Source organism: Notothenia coriiceps, unplaced genomic scaffold (assembly GCF_000735185.1).
Source record: "Notothenia coriiceps isolate Sejong01 unplaced genomic scaffold, NC01 NC01_scaffold00035484, whole genome shotgun sequence".
Lineage (NCBI taxonomy): Eukaryota > Metazoa > Chordata > Actinopteri > Perciformes > Nototheniidae > Notothenia > Notothenia coriiceps.
In genome coordinates this window covers 628,112-639,668 of record NW_011368185.1, presented here as the reverse complement: position 1 = coordinate 639,668, position 11,557 = coordinate 628,112, and the positions used below count along the sequence as shown (strand labels likewise).

At 36.2% G+C, this 11,557-nt stretch overlaps 1 protein-coding gene across 2 annotated transcripts in view; it reads left to right on the top strand.

The window, feature by feature from the left end:
- mical2a (microtubule associated monooxygenase, calponin and LIM domain containing 2a) overlaps positions 1-2,552 on the top strand; it is a 33,553-nt gene extending 31,001 nt beyond the window's left edge. For both annotated transcript variants that reach the window (XM_010791515.1, XM_010791516.1), the window contains exon 24: positions 2,348-2,552. The gene's annotated coding sequence lies outside the window, so the exon portion shown is untranslated. The remainder of the gene's footprint in view (positions 1-2,347) is intronic.
- Positions 2,553-11,557: the final 9,005 nt, after the last annotated feature.

Sequence of the window (11,557 nt, the reverse complement as noted above, 5' to 3'; positions counted from 1 at the left end):
TCTCCGCTATTCTGAGACCCTCACAGTATTTCAGTCCCTTTTCAAAACTCCTCTATTCTCCTCTTGTCTACTCATAGCCCCCCCTCCCCCCCCATCAATCCATGCCGGTTGATCAAGTTTGATAGACCTATACCCCCCACCCTAACCTTCCCTTATATTGTAAAGTGATGTTGAGTCCTTGAAAAGCCCTATANCCCCCCCCTCCGCCCCCATCAATCCATGCCGGTTGATCAAGTTTGATAGTCCTATCAATCAATCAAATCTAACCTTCCCTTATATTGTAAAGTGATTTTGAGTCTTCGAAAAGCCCTATACAAATATAATGTATTATTATACTGACAGGTATCAGATCTTGCTGTGTAAAATAATCTTCCTGAGAGGTGTCACTTGTGATGTAGTCTGTGTGGTCTACAGTGAATGTATTCCTGACAGCAATAGGTGATACAAATCAAAGGTTCCCATAGGATCCCATAGGAAATGCATGCGGGTCATTTTTGACCCACTTATGGAAGCTTGGGGTAGTAATACAAAAACTACAATTTCTTAAAATGTAAATTTAAAAATGTGAATGGCATGTATCCAAAACATGTTTTTTGAGGAATAGCTGGAATATGAAATAGAAAAATGTAATTACAAAGATACTTCAAGAAAACCACCTCACCGGGTCCAAAAAGACTCACTTATGAATCTAAGGGTTAAGGTCAATAATATTTGAAATTTAAAATTAAAACCAACATGCATGGGTAGTATTTAAATGTCTCAGAAAAATTCAACATCTGCAATTAAAATATGTTGAAACTCATTAGGTCAGTTCCATGTTCACGATGATACAGCTAAACATTTTTTCTGAATGAAATGCTGTTTAATATCATTCATTTAATCATTAACTATTTCTGAAGAATTGTACTGTAAATCCTCGAGGGACTCCAGGGGGAGCTGTTTGATGTGTCTTGTAATGTCACTTATTTTGAAAACACATGTTTGAAAATAACAAAAAACGAATTAGGGGCTACAGATAGTTAATGCACCAACGCTGTAACCTGCTCTGTAGGTATTGAGTTGCATTGTGGGTATAATGTAGGCAGCAGGTTAAGATAAATGTGTGAATAACAAAAGAGAGATCTCTTGTCCTGTCTGGTCAGTTTTGATAGATTTTATTCAAATTTCTGTCTTGAGTTTATGAGGAGAAGTTGATCGCTCTACTGTCAGACTCAACTTTTAACTGAGTAAAAAAGAACATTTGTCTCGTTGACACTTCCCTCGATAAAAAAATATTAAAAGTACGTTTTTATTTGTAGAGGCACATTTTCATGTTTCAATATAGAGTTTTGAATGTAGAAAAATGTCGAGAACCTTCTCTTTAAACGTGGCGCAGTAACCTTTGTACCTTCATATTCTCACTGCCTGGGGACCTGGTTTATAAAACACATTAGTGGAATGTATCTGTCTCCTTTTAAGTATCTTGAAATCAATAAGTACATATATGTTGGGTTAAAAAACATTTTAGGTATGCGCTTTGAACTCAGAGGACTTAACCTCCTCTGACTTAACAAATAGCTTGAATATTGTAAAAAGGTTCTCTTCAACACCGGGTTATATTTTCTTCCTCCTTCCTTTGATTTGAATGTGTAATAAAGGTTAGTTACAGTTTGAAAAGATGTTTACCATTTAACTCGTTCACTGTGACTACTCATACTCGTATTATACATTAAATAATGAGGATAATATTCCACTATTCTTAAGTGCAGAGTTTTGTAAACATAAAATGGAATATGACTGACCAAAGTGTCCACCAGTACTGTATTCAATGCAGAACAGATATTTCATTTATCTCATGAATGCTGTCTAAGTGGATGAGTTCATCTCCTAAATACTTCATGACGACAGCCAACAAGCTGACACATTCCTCCAAAGATAAATTATGCCCTCTATGCTGCAGTGTTGCTTTTCTTACCCCATGTTCCTAAAATCATCCTAACAATATATAATCTAACACTTTAGACAACACTTTAAAGGAGAATTCAGCCTTTGAAAGGTAGTTTTATGAGCATAAAATGTGACAGAGGCTTATTTACGAAATGTGCAATATAATTCAAATGTGTGTATTAATATATCAGTGAGTCACTCTATATTTTGTTATCTGTAAGCAAACCTTAATGTCAACACAAGATCAGGGTCGTTAATTAGAGGAGATAAGATAGACATCATTTAAATCTAAATATTCATCTCTTTTGATGGATCGTTTTGGCATCAGCTGCTGCATGAACAAGTTAAGCTTCTTTTTTTAATGATTTCACAGATCCATCTCAAGATACACAATGTTTGTTTCCTGTTGTTTTTCATTCAGAAGCTGCCCAAAAGTGAGGTGTCTCCACCCACAGAGGATTGACAATTGGAAAATAATGATAATTCTTCATGAGGTCCTTGTATATAATGGTTTATGGTTTAATCTGACTTCATGAAAGTGTGTTGGAAATGTTTTTCTCCCGTTTTTAGTAATCCCTGGGTTGCTTTTTGTGCCACAATATTCCCAATAAATGCGTGACTTGTAATTGACGTCTGACTTTCTTTATCAGATACAAAATACTTCAATATTTTTGAATGATTGTAAAGTGGTTCAGATTTAGTTTGTCTTCAATCTAAAATGCCATTCTACCTAAAACAAATGTGATTCATTATTGAAAAGTTTGTCTTTATATCAAACCTGTTTCTGTCTGGTTAGTTCAATTCAAAGAAAAGATCCCATTGAAAATCTTTCTTACAGAGCTTGACCCGCACAAACTTCTTCTTAATTCTAATAAGAAATAAAAAAATCAAGGCTACTGTTCCGCTAATCAGAAAGGTGGGCAGACACGCTGGGCCTCCATTGACTTGAAAACATCAGCACAAAGGAGACTTTATGGAAGAGCGTTGCACAGTTATACTTCAAAGTGAGAACTAAAATAATTCCCAGTCGCTACAAAGCCAGTTCATAATGTCAAGTCTTATTGTCTGACTTGATTAATTAAACCTTCAAGTTTTTAGGTATCAAAGAATAGAAAGACCAGACTTAGAGTTTGCTGGCACGGTTTTTGAATATAAGAGAAGATTAAGCTGTGTATTATTCAGTATGTGAAGGTCATTAATGGGTACACATGCTCCAGTTATTCACAAAGACGGATATCAAATGGAATAGATGTACTTTCTACATTTCTGTATAGCCATAGCAGCACTATAGTCTCACTTTAAGGTCTCAAAGCAGCTATTACTGACATTGTTTAGTAAATTGTGTTAAATGACAATGTGATAAAAGGGGATATTATTAAAGGTCTCGCTTGAAGGAATAAATGTACAGAGAATACCAACACAGAAACATTAGCAACTAGCTGATGAGAGGGGGATTAAATTAAATTAAATATGAGCATTTCTTTGGATGGTAAAAAACTAAAATCTAAAAAGGACAATAAGGTGTTTCTACGTCAGGTCAACAAAATACAGTAAGGCTTAATTAATATTGTATTATAGCCTCAATACTTCTAATCATCCTATCACACCTAAAATAACAACTCAAGTATTGACAACTTGATAAACCGACAGTAATTGAATATTTTGTTGTTTATTTTGAGAGAGAATTTCAGAACAATGCTGGTGTTTTGAGTAGTTTCATACAAAGGAGTGACAGAGTATTTTCCTTTTTAGTTTTACCCCTCAGAACTGTGAGGAAAAGATGAGTGATTTTCTAAAAACACACTCTGCAGAAGCAAAGGCTCGACACTTTGTTGTGTGTGTGTGTGCATCTCCTATGTTGTTGTTTCGCATCTGTTTACTGTCCTCTAGTAACTTTTTCATTTCTCTCTGTGTTATTAAATGACCTTTCCTTAAACGCAAAAAGAGCATAATAGAAAACAAGTTATAGGATAACAATGATTAGCATTCAAGCAACAGAGCAATCAGAACCTGAAATTGCATTCAAATGACAGAAGCTGTGAAAGTTGATGAAAAAAATAGAAAAAGCTGGGACGAGATGAATCTAAAAATATAATGTCATTATTTTAGCACTTTAACACAAATCGTCCTTTTAAAGAGTCAAACACAAATCTCCAAGTCGAAGGAGACACTTGCCATGCTGCTGGAGTAAATCATCTTTTTGAAAATGTACATTATCTCTGAAGAGAAAAGTAGAATAAACAGACACACTTCCAATACGCTGCTTCAAGAATGCTTTCTAAGGTATTGCTAACAGACCAATGCTGCTATATGACATCCAAATAAAAAACATGCCAGAAGAAACATGCTCCGAACATAACAGAGCATCCCAGAGAAACTGATAAACAAGCTCTCTGTTTCATATTGACAATGTGAGACAAGGACTAATGGCAGTCAATGTCATTCCATATCTTTTAAGCCTTACATAACAACCACTCAGACCATATCTGACCATCTCATACCAAATAACAGAACACAGAGAAATACATTTAAGGCCCTGCTGGACGGAGGAAAGAACCAGCATTGAGCAGAGGAGATCCATCGAGGCTCCTCTCTGTCTGCATGGAGCGGCTCCTTCCGTCACACACAGCAGCAACATGGGAAATGTCCTCTTTCTTATAAGTCTGTAATCTTAATCAATGGGCAAAGTCCTGCAGCGTAATGTTGCCAAGTGTAAATAGAGACAGAGAGAGAGAGAGAGATTTTTCTCAAAATAAGACTTAACTATACGTTTTACAGTATATCATCAATACATTTACTTCCAATCAGTGGTGGGAAGAAGTCGTTTCCTTTACTACACTACATTTGTAAATGTTTATTTACTTTTCACACGAACATTTGATTAATTTATAACAATAAGAAGACATTTAGCTTATACATTTCCTCCAATGGCGAATAGCTACCTACAAGACTGATATTTATTACTTTTACTGAATGAAAATGTCAATGCAGAACAATGCAGACATTTGGTAAAAGATTATAAGACATGCCAACATACCTGAATTCACTATCAAATAATAGTTAAAACAGATGTAAAAACAACATATAAACAAATATTAAGGTTGATACTTTCCCTTAAACCTCCAATAAGTTAATACAAAAGAGAAACATTTGTTAGATTTGATTTCAGATGCGCCTGTCGCATTATATTGTAAAAAAAGGAATAAGGACCAAAACATTGGAAAACCTTTACATCCATTGAGCTTTAAGCTTTATTTCTTCCTTCTTTCTTTGTCAGTGGCATATTTCCTTTTCAGTAATTACTTCTTAAAGTCACCAGGGTACATTTTATTAACTAAAAGAATGCTTTTGAGCCTCGAGATCCTTGAACAAATCGAATCCTGCCTCCTCTGAATTTAAATGGTGCGGAGAGGATAATACATGCAGTTTTTATTTCATATTTTTAAAGCAATTTGGGAAGATTAAACACAGCAGCCTTCGACACCGAAATCCTTCACATTTTTAGCTTTTGTGTGAACCCAAAAATTGCATTAAGCTGCTCAAATTGAGTCTCTGCAGCTCGTCCTTAAATGTTAAATATGCAGCTAATTTGGACGTGATGTTTTGGACATTGCCTCAGATTGTCAGTTATAGGTTTCTTATCATTTTTCCATGATTGCTTATTTGCACAGGCCTTTTAGAATCCTGAATTTTCATAATGCCCTTAATTTTCCATTTAACTATTATATCTCTTTTAGAATGTTTTACTTTGACATTACTGTCAATGTAATTCACCTCCAACATAGTGCACTTGTACTACACTTTGTACACCGGTATACTAGTAGAACGTACAGTATATACTAGTATATATATGACAATTATCATTGGTTCAACTTAAAACATGGCAGCTGAATAAAACCTTGGAGAACTCTCTCATAAAATGGGTAAAGATCAAATCACTCTTCCAGTGATTCAATTGGAAAAAATTCACATGTTATTACTTTAATAGCATTCCACATACAGGCAATTTAGAGGTTTAAAAGGTAGAAAGAAATAGTCATTTTTTTCTTTCTTTTATTAAAGTACTATTTGCTTTCAGAATTTGCTTTAAAAACCATCACTTTTTTCCTCTTCAAGGTAGATACGGATTTTAGATTTGCGTCTCTTAAATGTATTTCTTAAATTCCTGGCCTCTTTGTGGTAAACTCCTATCTATATTTTTTGTCGTAAGGGTTGTTCAAGTATAGTATAGCATCATACCAGCTGCTCTTAGTTTTGGTAGAGGATGCTACTACAAATTGAGCCCTGGATTTCTTGCCTGCCTTATGCACTGACATTTAAGCTGGGATAGTGACAATGCACTTCAATAGCCCATTGTTCTGAACCACTATCATCAGAAAAGCCCAGGACCTGGGAGCTGTGCTTTTTCACCAAAAAGCAGAAAATGATCACCCATAATCAGACATCATACGCCAAGATATCTTGAACAGGAGCATTTCCAGCCATTAGTGTAATTACACTCTTGTATCTTCTTTTATATACCCCTGTATTCATATCAAGTAAGCCTCTCTGCACACACTAAGACCAAGGCTCTGTCTGTCCTTTATGGAGGACAACAGAGGTTCTGGCTGCAGTTAAGAAAAACACCCACAGGAAGGTAAGCCTGACATCAGCGACACTAAGGACGAGCATTTAATGTCTATTAGAGGTTCAGGAACTTGTATGTGTTTCTTATTGATTTGTGCTAAGACCTTAGAACAGGAGAATCCATCAAATGTTATCTATGTTCTCCACTATCATCATTGCTCTTTCAACATGCACATTTGTGCAATAATAATGGTGTTTTTAAAACGACTTTAAACCAATTTCACTTCAGGGATTGTGTGCCAGAAAATGTATTTTGCAATTTTTTCAAAGCCTAATCATAAACATACTCTCAAGAAAAATCTAAAACCAACATTATTGCAGGAATCATTCCTTCTGAATATGTTTGTGTCATACTGTAGGCCCAACTCATTTTTTTGCCAGATGGCAGACATTCGACGGTGCGTTGATTCTCTTTGATGGCAGGACATAAAGCTCTGTTCTAAAAGCATGCATCTGTGTGATATCACAAAATCCTCTGCCTCAGATACAATCTGCGTGCACATCTGGTCATAATCACATTTTAAACATTGGTTATGCAATAATCTGTCTTTAATGTCTGTGTCCTACTGGCAGAGTCTTCTGTTGAATAGACAACTGAGCTGCCACAGAGATAAAGAGATTTGTTGGCGACTAGCAGGTATGCAAACTGTTTAAAACGGTGATAACAAAAAGAAACACACCAACAGCTGCCGCAGTATTTTGGAACCGTTGAATCTGCCTTTGTCAGGATTTTGTTAAAACTTATGTGGTGACCCATTTCTCACAAATTGTCCTTTAACACCTCCACACTGAATGTTAATGCTTGTAACAGTGTGAACAGTGCATTCTTTTTTTTTTTTTACTTTGCAATGAGTCATTTGTTTGAAGGACTTAAATTGATCAATTGATGCACAATAGCAGTTATTACACAATCACAGTCATTTCTTATACAGAAAACTATTCATACAATGTGCTTTATTTCACAGATACATGCTCGAGCTCATACCAAATAGCTTATCAAGACATTATGACAATTATAATAATTGGAATTGGACTATGGAAAACTACAAGAATTTGATTAAATGTAGAATTTTATTTTTTTCTTATCATTAAGTCTCCTCAATTTTAAGAAGTCAGGAGTGTTTCACTGAACCAATCACTATTGTACATTTCTGCACAGAAACACAGTGCAAGAGTAATTTTCATTCATTAGGACCATTGAGACCTGCCTGATGTTCTAACGGAGGTCTGCTAAATGACCAGGGTGGAGGGTAACTGGTTGTACCACAGACATGTATTATATCTTGCATTAATTAGTCATTCTGGGCAGAAAGTGACTGTGCCAGTCTGAAAGCATGTCACCTTGCCAACTGGCTTTACATCTGTTAAGTTCATTTTAGTTCACCGTGGTCCTGTTCATTACTATTCAATTTGAATTAAAGGCAAACAAAGTTGTTTTAATATAAGGATCGTGAAGGAATGGTTACTCAACATATCTGGAGTTGAGTAGGAGGAGGTCTACTTATAGGGTGTGTTTTTTTCTGATTCTCCTAACCCAGTACGGGTACAGACACAATCACACTGAATCCTTCATACAATTATTTCTCCTCTATTAAAAACTAGAAAGCTTTAAGAGCAACGCTGGACAAATCACTGAAAACCAGGCGCTCAAAGGCCTCCATTATAAAGGGCAATGTCTATTGTCATTCAGATATCTTGGGTTAGATTTTTCCTCAAAACAGCAGACTTACATAAAACATGCTGGAGGATGTAGCAGTGGGAAAATGATGACGCAACTCTTGGAGATATACAAGTATGGCTACTGTGAGAAACAAACTTTTCTTTGTCCAAAAAGGTTGTTAATCTGCCCCCCTGAAGTACTGTATGTGTAAAGCAATTGTTCAACTTTCACAATGTTTTATGGTCTACTGCTTTGTTGTATAATGTTGTTTTTGAAAAATATGATTCCATCAGTTAACATGTGAGCCTTGGAAAAAACATTGAATTTGATGTTATTAAAAGAGTTGGGTAAGTCAGACTTTTGTAGTTTCATTTATTTATCTTTTAAACATCTCCCATGACATGAAAATAATTCCACAAACTGTTCGGAATTACACGGTACAATCTAAAAACTAGTTTTGGGTTTATTTACAGTAGGAGTATGCTAATACAAACAAACGCAAACAAATCTCATGCACTTATAATACAATGTATAAAATAATGAGAAGCTCTGCTGATTAAGCTGCGGGCTCCCCCACTCCTATTCATTTAACCAGTAAGTGGGCCTCACTAGCCCCTCTCTGAATAAAGTGATTCAGTGCGGCTGGCTGAGCAGTCAAAGCAGAGAGCCAGCGAAGCACCTGGCCTTACACCGCTATCTGATTAGAGGAGGTTGCAGGCCAGGCTGAACCAGACCAAGCCAGGCAGTGGCAGATCTAGAGCAAAATGAACTAAAACAGGCTAATTCTATTGCACCATGGCCTCCCTTAGAGGCTTAGCAGCAGGTTCAAATCAAAGCAATTCTATAACACAGAGCAACATTATCAACAAGCAGTGAGGAGGGCAATGTAGAAACTATAGCTTCACTGGTTCAGAAGAGCTGAGTGGTGTTCTCTGAAGCATGTATTTCATGATTAAGCTTTTATTATCTGCGGTGTCCCTGAGCTCACAAATTGGCGTATGAAAAAAATAGACCTGACATTTTTCCTCAGCTTAAAATGGCATGAATGTTGAGAGTGACATAGCTTAGTGAAGGCATTAGGGACAGTTCAGCACACACAAAAATACAAATTATTAAAGGTTTTGGAATATGTTTTCTTTTCATTTTCTATATGAAAATATGATTTGCAGAATATCGAAACACAATGGATCATATTTACTATCCTTCTTTCCTATGCAAGATACTGTATGATACTGTCAGACTGCAGTAGCTAAATGCAGACTACACTATGGCTTACACTTTTAGACGAGGCATGACACATTTTGATATTTACAATTACGTTAAAGTAACGTTAGTCAAGGTTGATATATTTTTATGTCAACATGCTTGAGAATTCCAATTTAAGGGAGATGAACACAATCAATACTTTACTTGAATGAAACCCAATTAGCAGTTCCTACCACGAACATATTTTATTTAATACGAAAATCCAAGGAGAGGATAAACTTTTGCAGCTTCAAGGCCTGCGAGTCAGGAAAAGTAGATATTCGGTTTACTGTAGAGTTCCACTGGAAAGCACCAGGCTAAATCATGATTTGGTGATTGGCCCATCACTGTCATTATTAATTTAAAGTTAGGATATCTATAAGGGGAAAAAAATCTCTACAGAGGCAGCTTAAAACAGTGTAGAGAGAAAGGGGTTGTTATTAGTGTTCTTCCTATGGGGCTGCTTCATGACAGTGTCAGTTCCATTAGCCCATTTGTGTTCAGTTTGGGAAACATTGTTGACCATTTGAGGGCAAAGTTTACACATAGTGCATTGTAAGTGCAATACGGGAGAGTCTAGGCTGGAGTAATGCAGGAGTAGTCCCAGCATGCATGTCCTAGGTGTTATTTAAGCTGTAACCCTAACCTAAATGATTTATACAACCACATCATATTTATTAAATTATTTAATGTATTTGTTGTTTCTTTGGAGTTGTTTCTTTTTGTTGTTCCGTTGTATGAAGATTAACACTTGCACAATGCAGCTACATTTTCACAATATATTTATTTATCACTATATTTGTATTAAATATGAACCAACCAATCAAGGACCAGCTAGTATCATTGTATATAAACAATGTACTTTAGGTTCATCAAATCTATCCTGAACTGGTGAGCTCAATAACGAAAAAGGTTACGATAAAATTGATCTTTCATGTACTGCTCAACACAACAGATGCTTTACTTACACAAAATGATCCTATATTATAATAAATTATGAATATAGTGATATATATGATCGAACAAGAACGCAGGGAAAGTTGTATGTACTCAAGGGAAACACCATCTGTTTCACCTTTAAACTGCTGAAGTAAAAAGCTAACAGAGGTGTGTGTGTGTTTACAGAGGCCACCTGTCTCTAAAAGGTAGACCATGCATTCAAACTTAACTGTCTGACATTGTCTCATTTTCCACCTATTCAGCTTCTACCTCTGCTCCCGCTCATGCCTGGCCACACCCTGTTACACAACAGCTGAGTGGCTGTGCATGAACAGTGTTGTTGTACAGTGGGCTAGGTGGGTGAAGTATTTGTTCTTGTGTTAACAGTTCAGTGGCTTTTTCTTCTTCCCCTCATACAGGATTCAGGAATTGTCAAAAGGAATAACTGCACACTGAACTTTTGGAGAAAAGATCACCAGGAATGTACCAAATCTATAATTTAACTAATCATTTGGCTTAGTAGCCTACGAAAAAGCAGGTAACATGTAGCTTTCAAACACTGTCACTGATGAATTACCACTGTTACATCTGAGCAGCTGGACTTTTACATACTGCGGCAATCATCTTTTGGGAAAAAATAGGGATTTCTCATTAGAGACGTCCTAGATACAGCTGCCTTCCAGTGATTAATAGTTGTATAGGGAACAGCCAACACCCAGGGCCATAGAGAAAGTGATACAACTGCTGACACCTGATTTGAGTGGATGATGCTCAGCTGCAGCATGAAGCACTCTCAATAGATGAGTGAATAAAAAGACACAATAAAAAATGCATTGAAATACAATCCAGTATATATAAAAAAAGATTTAAATCATACACCTCCCTGTTTCTGGGCTGTACGTGCACAGACAGGTGTTAAATGGTGTTGATGGATGTCCTCGCAGGGGAAGTCGTTCGTCTTCATGGATCCTTTTCTTTTGAAGGATTGCCGTCAAAACACAGGTTTCTAATGTATGACTTGTTCAGACAGGACCACAGATGTTTCTTTGACAGGGTTTTCTGTCTGTGAGTTTTTGAACTTGCTCTTGTAAATCTGGACAATTCAACCTTTGAAAATATATAACAGGTCTGTCAACAATGCTTGTTTGATTGACTTTAAGA